Genomic DNA, 11,935 nt, shown 5'->3' with positions numbered 1-11,935 from the left:
CTAGTAGTTCCAAGAGAAATTTCATTATCCGAAAAGAAAGCTCTGTGTCTATTCAACAGTCAATCCCTGTCCTCCCCTTCTCCAGCCCCTGGGAACTACCAATCTGCACTTACTTATTCTGAACATTTCACAAAAATGGAATCATACCATATGTGACCTTTTGTCTGCCTTATTTCCCTCAGCATAATGTTTTCCAGCTTCGTCTGCATTGCAGCATGTATCAGAACTTCATGCTCTTATGGCTGACTGATATTCCATCGTGTGTCCATGCCACATTTTACTCATCTGTTGATTGGTTATGGATATTTGTGTCCACCTTTTGGCTATTGTGAATAGTGCTGCTGTGAACAGTCGAGTACAAGTGTTTGTTTGAGTACCTGTTTTCAATTTTGTTGGGTATATACCTAGGAGTGGAATTACAGTGGTAATTCTGTGTTTAACTTTCTAAAAGAGTCACCAAACTGCTTTCCACAGAGGCTTAAAAACCCCTTGGTCCTTAGACAAAGATTTGATTCTCCCCAAGAAATAACAACTGAACTAAGGGTACCAGGGGATGAAACTAGAGCCCATGATATCCTGCTTATGAGATCTCACCTTCCATTTCCCTTTTTCCTTCTCCTTTAGCCATTTCCTGACATTCTCTAACTTTTTAATAAGACAAATGGCCAAGCTCCACCTGAGATTTATTAAATATGTGTTATCAGAATTTTAGTGGCAAGAGCCAATCCCAGACTTCTCCTGATCCCTAAAGTTTAGCCGATTACTGATTTCTCTACTTCCTTCTTGCTCACCTGTGATTAGTGGAGCAATTGTATCATATGCTAGGAATGTTCCATAAACTATCTGATTAGAAGCCTTTTTGAGGGCAGCCCTTAATAATTCTACAGAAATGAAACTGGTCAAAAAGAGAAACGATTGAAGTCCCCTGGTCAGAGATTGTGTTGATGGAATCCAGCACTACAGCAAGCATCCGCCTCTAACGTGCCTTTCTTGGTGGCCCTCTGGCAGCCAGCTTCCAGGTGTGCAATGGCTGTGTGGTGGTGACAGAATAGGTGGTGTTGGGAAGACTTGAGCTTCGCCCAGTAGGTGTAATATCTGTGTTCTAATAAGGATCCTTTCACTCACAAGTAAGTTTTTCTCTTGTCTTCCTGGTAGGTGGCTGAAATAAATTTTACTTTTGTCAAATCTATAAAGAGGAAAAGTCAATCCCCAAGAACTAGAAGAGAGAAGAAAAGACCAGAAACTAATCAACAGCAGGGCTGGAGCTAGAGTGCTTTGGAATGATATTCCCACTCTGAACCATTCACTCCCTGCTTCCACCTTTCCCCATCACTCTTCCCCTATTGGAAAAAGTAAAGGGAGGAATGTGCCATAGTAGCAACCGGTAGCAGTTAGAGAAATATCTTCAAATGAGATGAAATGTCTCTCTGCCAATCAAATATTTTCTTGGTTCTGATATTTTCTTCCAACACCATGTACAAGTTGAATTACCTACCTCTGAAAAGACGTCCCATTTCCACCCCCAGATAATTTCAGAGTTGGCAAGTTAAAATCAATATATTTTTTAAGGTAGAGGGAATTTTATAGAAATCACTAAGTCCAACTCATTTTACAGAGTAGGACATTGATGCCAAGAGATTGAACAATTTACTTATAGTTACACCTCTCAAAAGTACAAGAGATTTTTTTTCTCCCTTTGAAAAAGTTAAACATAGAATCCATCCATTAGCCAGTCTCTAGTCTCTTCACATAAACTGAATGACAAATAAATTGTGATAGGCAACCTTCATAATGAGCTAATACTAAGATACTGAGCTGTGCTAACAACATCTGAAATCATTCATTGCATGTGAGAAGCATAATTATGAGTAATTGTTGCCATTTCTATAATTGAACACTGCAATTCTAGCAAGAGCAGGAATAGAAGGAAATGGGCTGGAGACCCCAGGGAACAGCTTTTGCATCTCTCTGCCTCCTTCAGATTATAAATCAGTGAATAAACAGAGCCTGGTATTTCCTGAAAGCTAGATAGTGTATTACTAAGACGTTATGAAGATACTCATTTCCATATTGAAAAACTAAAAACAAATCTATAAAGGGAATAAGGCATACATATTCCTGGAAGTAGAGACTAAAACATTAACTGATAAGAGTTTCTCTTAGTTCAAGTACGAGCACTTTATTCTTATTTTGACAGCTTTCACTTTATTACCCAATTTAACATTTCAAGGCCTTTTTAGAATGATATTTTACCCTCTGTCCTTCCTTTTGTACCCTTCTTATCCCCACTCTACCTTGGAAGTATAGAAAGAGAGGGTTTGAGGATAGCATGTGACTAAGATTAAATTATAATCAGGACTTTCTGTGAAAAAAACTTCCCCCATTTCTTTTTTTGTCTTTGTTTTTGTTTTCAAGGGATCCACCTTTAAACCAGCTTCAAATATAAATTCAATTAAAGGGAAACATAACTTAAGAACCTTTTTTCCTTATTATAAAAGTTTGCATAGTAATTTCATTTTCATGGTGAAAAATTAAGGGAACATAAAAATAAGTTTTATGAAAGCAACAAAAAATCCATTCATAATTCTACAATCTAATGATAATCACTGCTAACATTTTAGAGTATATCTTTCCAAAAGGGGTGTGAGTATGAATGTGTGTGTGAGTGTGTGTGTGTGTGTGTGTGTGTGTGTGAGAGAGAGAGAGAGAGAGAGAGAGAGAGAGAGAGAGAGAATATCCTCCCAGAAGGGGTGTGAGGAGTGTGTGTGTGTGTGTGTGTGTGTGTGTGTATGTGTGTGTGTTGGACTGCATCCTTTGAGAAGGGGTGTGTATATATGTGTGAGTGTGTATGTGTGTTTTCAGATGTCCTTGACAGTACTGGTACCTGTAAGCTCTTGCCTTTTCAGTCCTGCCCTCACCTTTTCCTAACTCCCTGGAGCCAACACTGGCAACATAACAGTAGGTACAACTCCCACCAGCTGGTAAGGCCTGGAACTCACCTTACTATGATGTTTCTCTGGTGACCAAGACGACCCTTGGACTTTCGTGAGTATCTGGAGCTACAGCCTTCCCAGCCCACATTGAGTTTGTGCAATCCATAGGACTGGGAAGCTGGATTGCCTGTTTCCTGATTTGTACTTTCACTTCCCATTCAAGACCTGGAACCCTGTTTCACTCAAACTCTCTCTGAGGCCTAACACTCAGCTAGCTCTTGCCAGTGGTCCCCTTCTTCCTGGGCCTCTGACTCTATGCCCTGACCCCTTGGCTACTGTGCTCATGAGATTTTTTTTTTTTTTTTGCGATTTTAACTTCAACAACCCACTCACCAGATCATATTCCCCACAGGAACTGAAATTTCCAGGCATCCTTTTCACTAGATTTGGGCCACTTTCATCCGGACGCAATGCTAGGACAATGCCCCTTAACTAGGCAGTGCACTCTGGCCCTCCTGGTCCCTCCTTCCCCACCAGCCCACTCCAGATGCCCCGGCATCTGGATCATTACATATCGGCAGGTTCTTTGTTTTCAAAACAAATGATTCCAGCCATTTGTTTTCCTCTTTTAGTTAAAACTGACTACCCTTTACTGAGTGCTGGGTTATTTAAACTGCACTCAGGGTAGCAGTGACAACATTTTAATTAATTGCTTAGCAATGCCATTTCAAAGCATCGGAAATTTACATGCTTTCCTATGGATGGCTCAGTAGCACCTGACATGAATTAGCTCTCACATTATAGTTTTTCATCCTTGTCAGCAGGAACAGCAGGAAGAAAAAAGCAAACAATGGAAAAACAACCAAAGGAGATTTATTCACATCATGTTTTCTCTTTCCAGAGTGGAGAAGCAAGAGGAGTGGTTTCCTTTCATCCACTAACAGTGAGATATCTGCTTTCTTTTGATGCATTTTCATTTGGATCAACAAGTGTGCTGGGCTCCATCTCCCTGCCTTCATATATCAGACAATAATTCCTCTGTGATAACAGAGTGAGGCAGCCTGTGGTGCTATTTTGTCCAAAGTGACATACATGGGGGATTATTTTAAAAGTAAAAAGGCACGCTTGCCTAATAAACAAACTCGAACAAGCTCAAGTGGCAGGCTTATCTTCCAAAAAAGGAAACTCATCAGGAAGAAGTTTTGTGGCATGCTGAGCCATTATTCCTTAATGGCATGTTTTTCCTCAAAGAGAAACAACACTATTTTTGAGATTTAGCTAATGAGCACATTGTATTGAGGGGCAGTGAAGAAACTGCAAACCTTGGACAAAGGGCAGTCAGAGCTAAGTATTTGTTAAAAGAGTATTTGCCCATTTTCTGAATTAGCAAGTTTTTATACACAGGATGGACTCCAGCTGTAAAAAGTGTGTGTAGCTATATAGTCCCGTCTTCCCAGCAGCTTGCAGCAGTATCAAATTCCTATCTTTGGAGATGGGGCAGGGGCTGCAAACCCAGCCCCTCCAGGGCCAGGCAGAGTGGTGAGTGGGTGAGATGAGCAGGGCTGGGATGCTGGTAACTAGAAGGGCACACGCCTTATCTGCGGGCCAGCTGCTGCTCAGCCCCAGCCTACCAAGGCCGGGTGGCAATGCCAGCCCAGTGTCGACAGATACTCTTAGGCTTTGCAAGAGAAAGCGGAAATCTGGATATTTATGAGAATTCTCCAGATTTTTAAATGTTGGCAATTCACTGAAAAAATTTTCCAACTCCTAGCAAGCCCAACAATGAACATGTGCAGGCCAGATGCTGCCTTCAGACTTCTAGTTTGTTTGCGGACATCTAGAGCATGGGAAGGAGGGTCGAGGGAGGGGCAGGAAGCAGGCTGGGTGAGGCCCTGCAAAGGTGACCTGCACACCCTAGAGTGTGTCATCCACAGGGTGGGGGGACCCAGGGGAGCAAAGATGCACTTTGAGTAGGTCAAGACTGGTCAAAATGAGCACTGCCCTTTGTTTAAGTTATATATATACTAGAGGCCTGATGCACGAAATTCGTGCAAGGGGCTCAGCCCTCACAGTTGCGGTGGCTTGCCTTGGCCCTCGCAGCCACAGCTCCATCCAGAAGGATGTCCAGAAGGTCATTCGGCTGTCCAGTCTAATTAGCATATTACACTTTTATTATTATAGATATATATCTCCTATATAATAAAAGGCTTATATGCAATTCAACCGAATGGCAGAACGACCAGTTGCTATGACATGCACTGACCACTAGGGGGCAGATGCTCAACACAGGAGCTGCCCCCAGTAGTCAGTGCGCTCCTACAGGGGAAGCGCCTCTCAGCCAGAACCCCTGAGCTGGGCTCATGGCTGGCAAGCACAGCGGCAGAGGCAGGAGACTCTACCACCTCCATGGCAGCACTAAGGATGTCCGACTGACATCCCTCAAGGGCTCCCAGACTGCGAGAGGGTGCAGGCCAGGCTGAGGGACACCCCCTCCCCCCCGAGTGCATGAATTTTATGCACCAGGCCTCTAATATACATATATATATATATTTGATATCTTAAAATGTACATATATACATACATTCATTTAAACAGCTTTTCATTGATTATTTAATCCTATATACAATAGCATTCACATTGTCTTGTACATAGAAAGGAGTCATTAATGCTCATTCAAAATATATTTATTGAGCACTAATGCATTCCAGGATCTTTCCTGGGACCCTGAGGTAAATTAATGCTCAGGCAAAGGTTCCTGTCCTCAAGCAGGTAGAGTTCTGGTGGTGGCAGTTAAATGATCAATAATGAACATAAAAAATTATATTTTGTGGTAGGAGGTAGGGAGTTCTACACAAAGAAAAGTAAGGTAGGGTAAAAGGGACTGGGATTACTGGGTGGGGTGCATCTTGCAAAATTAAATTGGGTAAATATTTATATTTTAAAAAGTCAGTCATTTGCTTGTTATTAATCTAATGGTGAAGCAGGATGGGAGGCATCCATTAAGTCCATTGGTAATTCCAAAGGCTGGTTTTAGTAGTGATGCCTAATTCTTCCTCTAAGCAAATCTTTTACCAGGGATTATGTAAAATGTAAATGTACTTCTAATTTCACAGCTCTTTTGTATTATTTTGGTACCCATATACATGCCAGTCATTTGTGTTTTTGTTCAGCTATTATTAAATGAGCACCTACTATATGCAAAGTACTAAATCAGGCACTAGACACAGAAAGGAGAGACAGTAAGAAAAGGCATTGGTAACATGGCATCAAGGACAAAAATATCTGTACAGTCACTGGTCTTTTCTCTGCCCAATGCCCCAGGAATGAGATTCCTTTAAGGTTCACCTTGGTTTCCATCATTTCTGAGAATAGTTCCATCTTGTAGGACCCACCACTACATCTATCCATCTGCAGGGACATGGGCCACCTCCTTTAATTCACACCATCTCTACCATTTTTCCCTAGACCAGTGGTTCTCAACCTTCTGGCCCTTTAAATACAGTTCCTCGTGTTGTGACCCAACCATAAAATTATTTTCGTTGCTACTTCATAGCTGTAATGTTGCTACTGTATAGCTGTAATGTTGCTACTGTTATGAATCGTAATGTAAATATCTGATTTGCAGGATGGTCTTAGGCGACCCCTGTGAAAGGGTTGTTCGACCGCCAAAGGGGTCGCAACCCACAGGTTTAGAACCGCTGCCCTAGACCATGCTGAGTTAAATCACTGTGGGCTCCCAGTGAGATCTCAGGAGCCAATGTTCTGACTCCTCTGTGATTCTCCCCTATAACAATATAATTGAATATTCATGTATTTTTAAATGTTTCTCGTATGATAGAGAGAGCATGATGGTTGAGACAGGGCAGTAACAAGACCATTGGTTTTGGAGGTTAGATTTGTGTGTGTGTCTCCCAACCCGCCTGCTTCCCAAACCTCCATTATGCAATCTCTGATCAGTTGTAAGATCTAGTCCTTCCAACTGCAAAATGAGTAAAGATATATGTCCACATTTCACAGGACTCTTGTGAGAATTTAATGAGTTGCTATATGGAAGAGCCCTCTGTAAACGGTAAAGTGCTAATAATAATAATAAAACAGTTTACATGTATGGAGCTTTTATCACTTGTTAAGCATGTTTCAACTTTATGTATATCAATTCAGTTAATGCCCACAACAGTGTATGAGGTATTTGGTATTATTATACCCATTTTCAAGATGAGGAAGTCCAGGAGGTTTGGTGACTTGCCTAAGGTCACAGGCTATTAAATGGCACAGCCAGGAATCCACCCAAGCTATCTGACTCCAAAAACGAAGTGTTTAACCTCACTCGTAAGTACTGCTACACAACTTAGAGAAGCACGATCCATTCCATAATATTCATCATCAACAATATGCAAAGCACCGTGCCACTTAGTATGAGGAATATATAGATTAAAAGAAAACTTCCTGCCCTCCAGAAGCTAACAAATTAGTAGGAGAACCAGAACTATCCAGTTTGTACTGAAGTCCTTAACATTACTCCCACAAATACCTCCCACCTACCCTGTGCTTTGTTTTGACTAAAATTCCTTACTGTCAGTAAAGCACAGGAAGGAGGGCAGTAAGAGAAGGCATTGGTAACACGGCATCAAGGACAAAAACATCTGTACAGTTACTAGCCTAGGTCAGAGGACGAGATTCTGCCCACACATGAAGGGGCACAACCGAACTCAGGAGTATAGGGGTTCTCAGGAGCTGAGAGGATGTGGTGGATGGTGGAGAGCTGGGACTTAACTCCGCCACCACCAACGGCTGCTCTAGGGACATCCTTTCAATTGGAGACTTAGGTGGACAGCCCCTGTTCTCAATGTCACAACCTCCTAAGTGATGTCAAGGAGTAAAACATACTCAAGAGAGATAGTACGCTATAAAGAGAGATAAGGGGAGGGTGTAGGAAGACCTTCACAAATTTGTGTTTACATCATAGCTCAGCAGTGCCTCACCCCGGACACCACAGCGCTCTGCTCCAAGATGTCTGGAGGCAAGTGTGCTTTGTTTGCTGTTCTTTGTGAGGTGGAGGCAAGTGCTGACTGGAGGCCTCCAGGGATGCATAGAATTCATTCCCCATAAAATAATCAAGAACTCATCTTTGAATTTATTAAAGCACCAATGCATTTCATTTTTTTGTTCCATTTTATTTCTGAACAGCCCCAACGAGACTGCCAATTTGGTTGGTACCCTTCAGTAATTCACTACTTAACTCCTTCCACAATCCAAATTCTTTAAAATGCAAATACTAATTTTTATCATTTTCTACATATCACAATGAGGAATTAAAAATCAATTAGACATGAATAACTTGCATTTTCATGAAAACATTCAGTTCATGGAGAACACTGTACATTTTAATATATAATATTTGCATTTCTAATTTTAATTGACCTCTTTGTAATCCAGAAAGTATATTTTTGAAACACTTTTGTCTACCACAAAAAAAGCAATAATAAGTACCAAAAATTTATAAACAGTACATATTTTTTGAAGGGCTAGAATAATTTCTGTCACTAAACTAAACAAATAATAAAAACTAAAACGTTTTTCTTGTACTGATACCTATAATGTGTTGGTATACCTGATGCTTCATGTTTAATAAAGTACTTTCTACTCTCACACACACAGTATCTCTCCCCTGGGCCACATGTGAGGTAGAGCAGGTATTATCATTATCATTCCCACTTTATGGATGAGGAAAATGAAGCTCAGAGAGACTCTATGTGTCCGTAATCACAAAAAGCAGTCATGTGGCCTGGATTCAATCTTGATGGAGGATAATGCACTATACTACTGCTCGGCAAATACTCTTATTTTAATTTTTCCTTTACTCCTAATAATCTGCCTGAAGTGAAACAACCCCCCTCATGATTCCAGTTTCATTCCTCCTCCATTTACCAAAAACTGAAGTGCTTCTCGGTGCATCACAGCATAAAATATTAATTGGAAAATGTTTTCCTTTTTTAACGTTTTTATGATTGGTGTCAATTTTTGTTGTTTTTAATCTGGAAAAAAAAAAACCCTGAAACTCCTGAGTGTATTTTAAATGAGTTCCACTTATGGCTGCTTATTTTTGCTCTCAGGTAATTAAAACAATGCAACAATACCAGAATCACTTAGAGTTGGTGCTCCATTTCTGCATCTTAAAAGTCAGAGAGGTAAGAAAGGACCACATGATAGAGGTGAGTCCTCAATGAATTATATTCTGTGAATTTTCTATGTATGATAAAAGTGGAATATTCAAGACCCCAGACTGTAAGTCTGTTTAGTACCTACCCTGAATATTCACTTCACAACCAAATATCTTGGATGTACATAGAATAAGAAAAATAAAAATTCAAACCCACACCACCTTAATGGAGAATGTGGACTAATGGATGGGAAGCAGGATATGTGAGAGAACACTAAATGAGTTATGTGTGACAAAGCAGAGAAACCCAAGTGGCAACCTGGTTAGTTTTTCAAGAATATGCATATTCCTAGTCACAGAGGAAAGAAGAGAGGAAAGGGAGATGAGGTAAGTATGCCTGTTGGTGTGGCTTTACTCAGGACTCCAGATTGACTTGTGAGCCACTGAAGGCAGCTCTTCCTAAGGAGGATTTCTAAATTAACACATTGGTCCTCACTCTGGAGCTGAAGATTTAGCAGTCATTAAAGTTTCCAGCACAATAGGAATCCTCCCCTTCTTAAACATAGTGCTTTAGCCTGGCCAGCATGGCTCAGTGGTTGAGCTTCAATTATGAACCAGGAGGTCATAGTTCAATTCCAGGTCAGGCCACATGCCCAGGTTGTGGGCTCAATTCCCAGTAGGGGGGCATGCAGGAGGAGCCAATCAATGTTTCTCTCTCCTCTCCCTCTAAAAAATTCAATGCAAACAAATTAAGAAAAAAAAAACTTAAAAAAAAAAAGATGTCCATTTTGGTTGGCAGCCACACCATGCATGATATATTAATGACGCAGGAAGTTCCATGTGGTAGATAGTTACCATAAATACTCCAAAGACAATTACACAAGTTTCTTGCCTTTATGTACAAACATACTCTTCCAACTGAGAGGTGGAGTTTATTTTTCCTCTTCTTGACTCTAGACTGCCTTGCAACTACTTTGACTAAAAGAATACAGTAGAAGTAATATTCTGATTCTTTTGAGCCCAGACCTTAAGAAGACTGACTGCTTCTACTTCCTTCCTCTTTGCATGCTCCCTCTTGGAACTCAGCCACCAACCAGTGAGGAAGCCCAAGCAGCTACACAGAGAGGCTACATGGAGAACCAAGACCCTTTGCCCACAGCTCCAACTGAACTCCCATCTGGCAGCCAGAAACAACTTCCAGACATATGGGTGAGACCTTTTGACCTTCAAGCATTCCTAATACCCCAGCTAGCACTACACAAAGCAGAATTGCCCATTCAACCAGAATGAGGAAAAAATATAAAGTAAGAGCAGGGTGAAAAGGAAGTTGAACACTGCAATTTCAAATACAGTAATGAAGTGATACCTCATGAGAATGTAACATGAGGGAGTGAGATGGGTTGATATCTGGAGGAAGAGGTCCTAGGCAGAGGAAATGGCCAGTGAGAAAGCCTAATCCAGGCATGCCTATCATATTTGAGAAAAATCCAAGAATCCAGTCTAGTTTGCAACAAAGGAAAGAGTGATAGAACAAGAGATCCAAGAGGTAACAGGGGTTTATAATTGATGGGTTTTTGGTGGGTTAAATGGTAGACCCCCAAAATATATACCCACATCTTAACCCGTTAGGTCCTGTAAATGTGACCTTATTTGGAAAAAGAGTCTTTGCTTATGCAAATAAATTAATGATCTCAAGATGAGCTCATCCTGGATTATCCTCATGGGCTTACATACAATAATATGTACTGTTATAAGAGAGAGAAGAGAAAAAGGCCACGCAAAAATAGAAGCAGAGATTGGAGTGATACAGCCACAAGCCAGGGAACACCTATAGCCACCAGAAGCTGGAAGAGACAGGGAAGCATTCTCCCCTAAAGACTCCGAAGAGAGTGCACCATGATTTCATACTTCCAGCCCCAGAACAATGAAAGAATACATTTCTGTTGTTTTAAGCGATCAAGTTTGTGGTACTTTGCTACAGCTGCCCTAGGAAACTAAATAGTCTTTCTGGGACATTGTAATGACTTTATTTTTTAACTAGAGGCCCAGAGATTCGTGCACTCAGGGGGGACCCTCAGCCCGGCCTGCACCCTCTCGCAGTCCAGGAGCCCTCGGGGGATGTCCGACACAGAGCGGGTAGCGGGCCTAAGCCATCAATCAGACATCCTTAGCGCTGCTGAGGCAGGAGAGGCTCCTGCCACTGCCGCTGTGCTCGCCAGCCATGAGCCTGGCTTCTGGCTAAGCAGTGCTCCCGCTGTGGGAGTGCACTGACCACCAGGGGGCAGCTCCTGTGTTGAGCATCTGCCCCCTGGTGGTCAGTGTGCATCATAGCAACCAGTTGTTATGCCATTTGGTTGATTTGCATATTAGCCTTTTATTATATAGGATTGGGGGAAAGTGGGAGCCAATGCAGGGTTAGAGCAGAGAAGCAATATGATCCAATTTACATTTTTTAAAGACTATGGACTCCTAAGCTGAAAATAAATTATAAAGCCCTAAGCATAGAAGTCAGGAGACCAGTTGGGAGGCTATTACAAGCAAGAAAAAATAATAGCACAGGCCAGTACTGCAACAGTGTTGGAGACAAGGAGTGGTAGATTGTGGATATATTTTCCAGGTGGAGAGAATAGAATGTCTAGGTAGATTGGACCTAGAGTATGAGAGAAAGTGAAGAACAAAGGATGACTCCATGTAAGCAAATGGAAAAATGTAGTTGTCATTGACTAAGATGGGAAAGGTTGAAGGGAAGAAGCCCAAGGGAATGCCATTTAGGGCACATTGAATTTGAGGTGTCTATTAAATATCTAAGTGCAGATGTCAAGCACCCAGTTGTGTATGACCC

General features: G+C 41.5%; 1 long non-coding RNA gene across 1 annotated transcript in view; it reads left to right on the top strand.

Moving 5' to 3' along the window:
- Positions 1 to 2,957: 2,957 nt before the first annotated feature.
- LOC106697455 overlaps positions 2,958 to 11,935 on the top strand; it is a 19,744-nt gene continuing 10,766 nt past the window's right edge. The window contains exons 1-4 of the long non-coding RNA XR_001348562.2: positions 2,958 to 3,045; positions 3,835 to 3,876; positions 9,047 to 9,121; positions 10,180 to 10,302. This is a non-coding gene — a long non-coding RNA (uncharacterized LOC106697455). The remainder of the gene's footprint in view (positions 3,046 to 3,834; positions 3,877 to 9,046; positions 9,122 to 10,179; positions 10,303 to 11,935) is intronic.

Source organism: Myotis lucifugus, unplaced genomic scaffold, assembly GCF_000147115.1.
Source record: "Myotis lucifugus unplaced genomic scaffold, Myoluc2.0 scaffold_71, whole genome shotgun sequence".
NCBI classification, from domain to species: domain Eukaryota; kingdom Metazoa; phylum Chordata; class Mammalia; order Chiroptera; family Vespertilionidae; genus Myotis; species Myotis lucifugus.
Note: the sequence above shows the minus strand (reverse complement) of the source record. Positions and strands in the feature narration are given on the sequence as shown.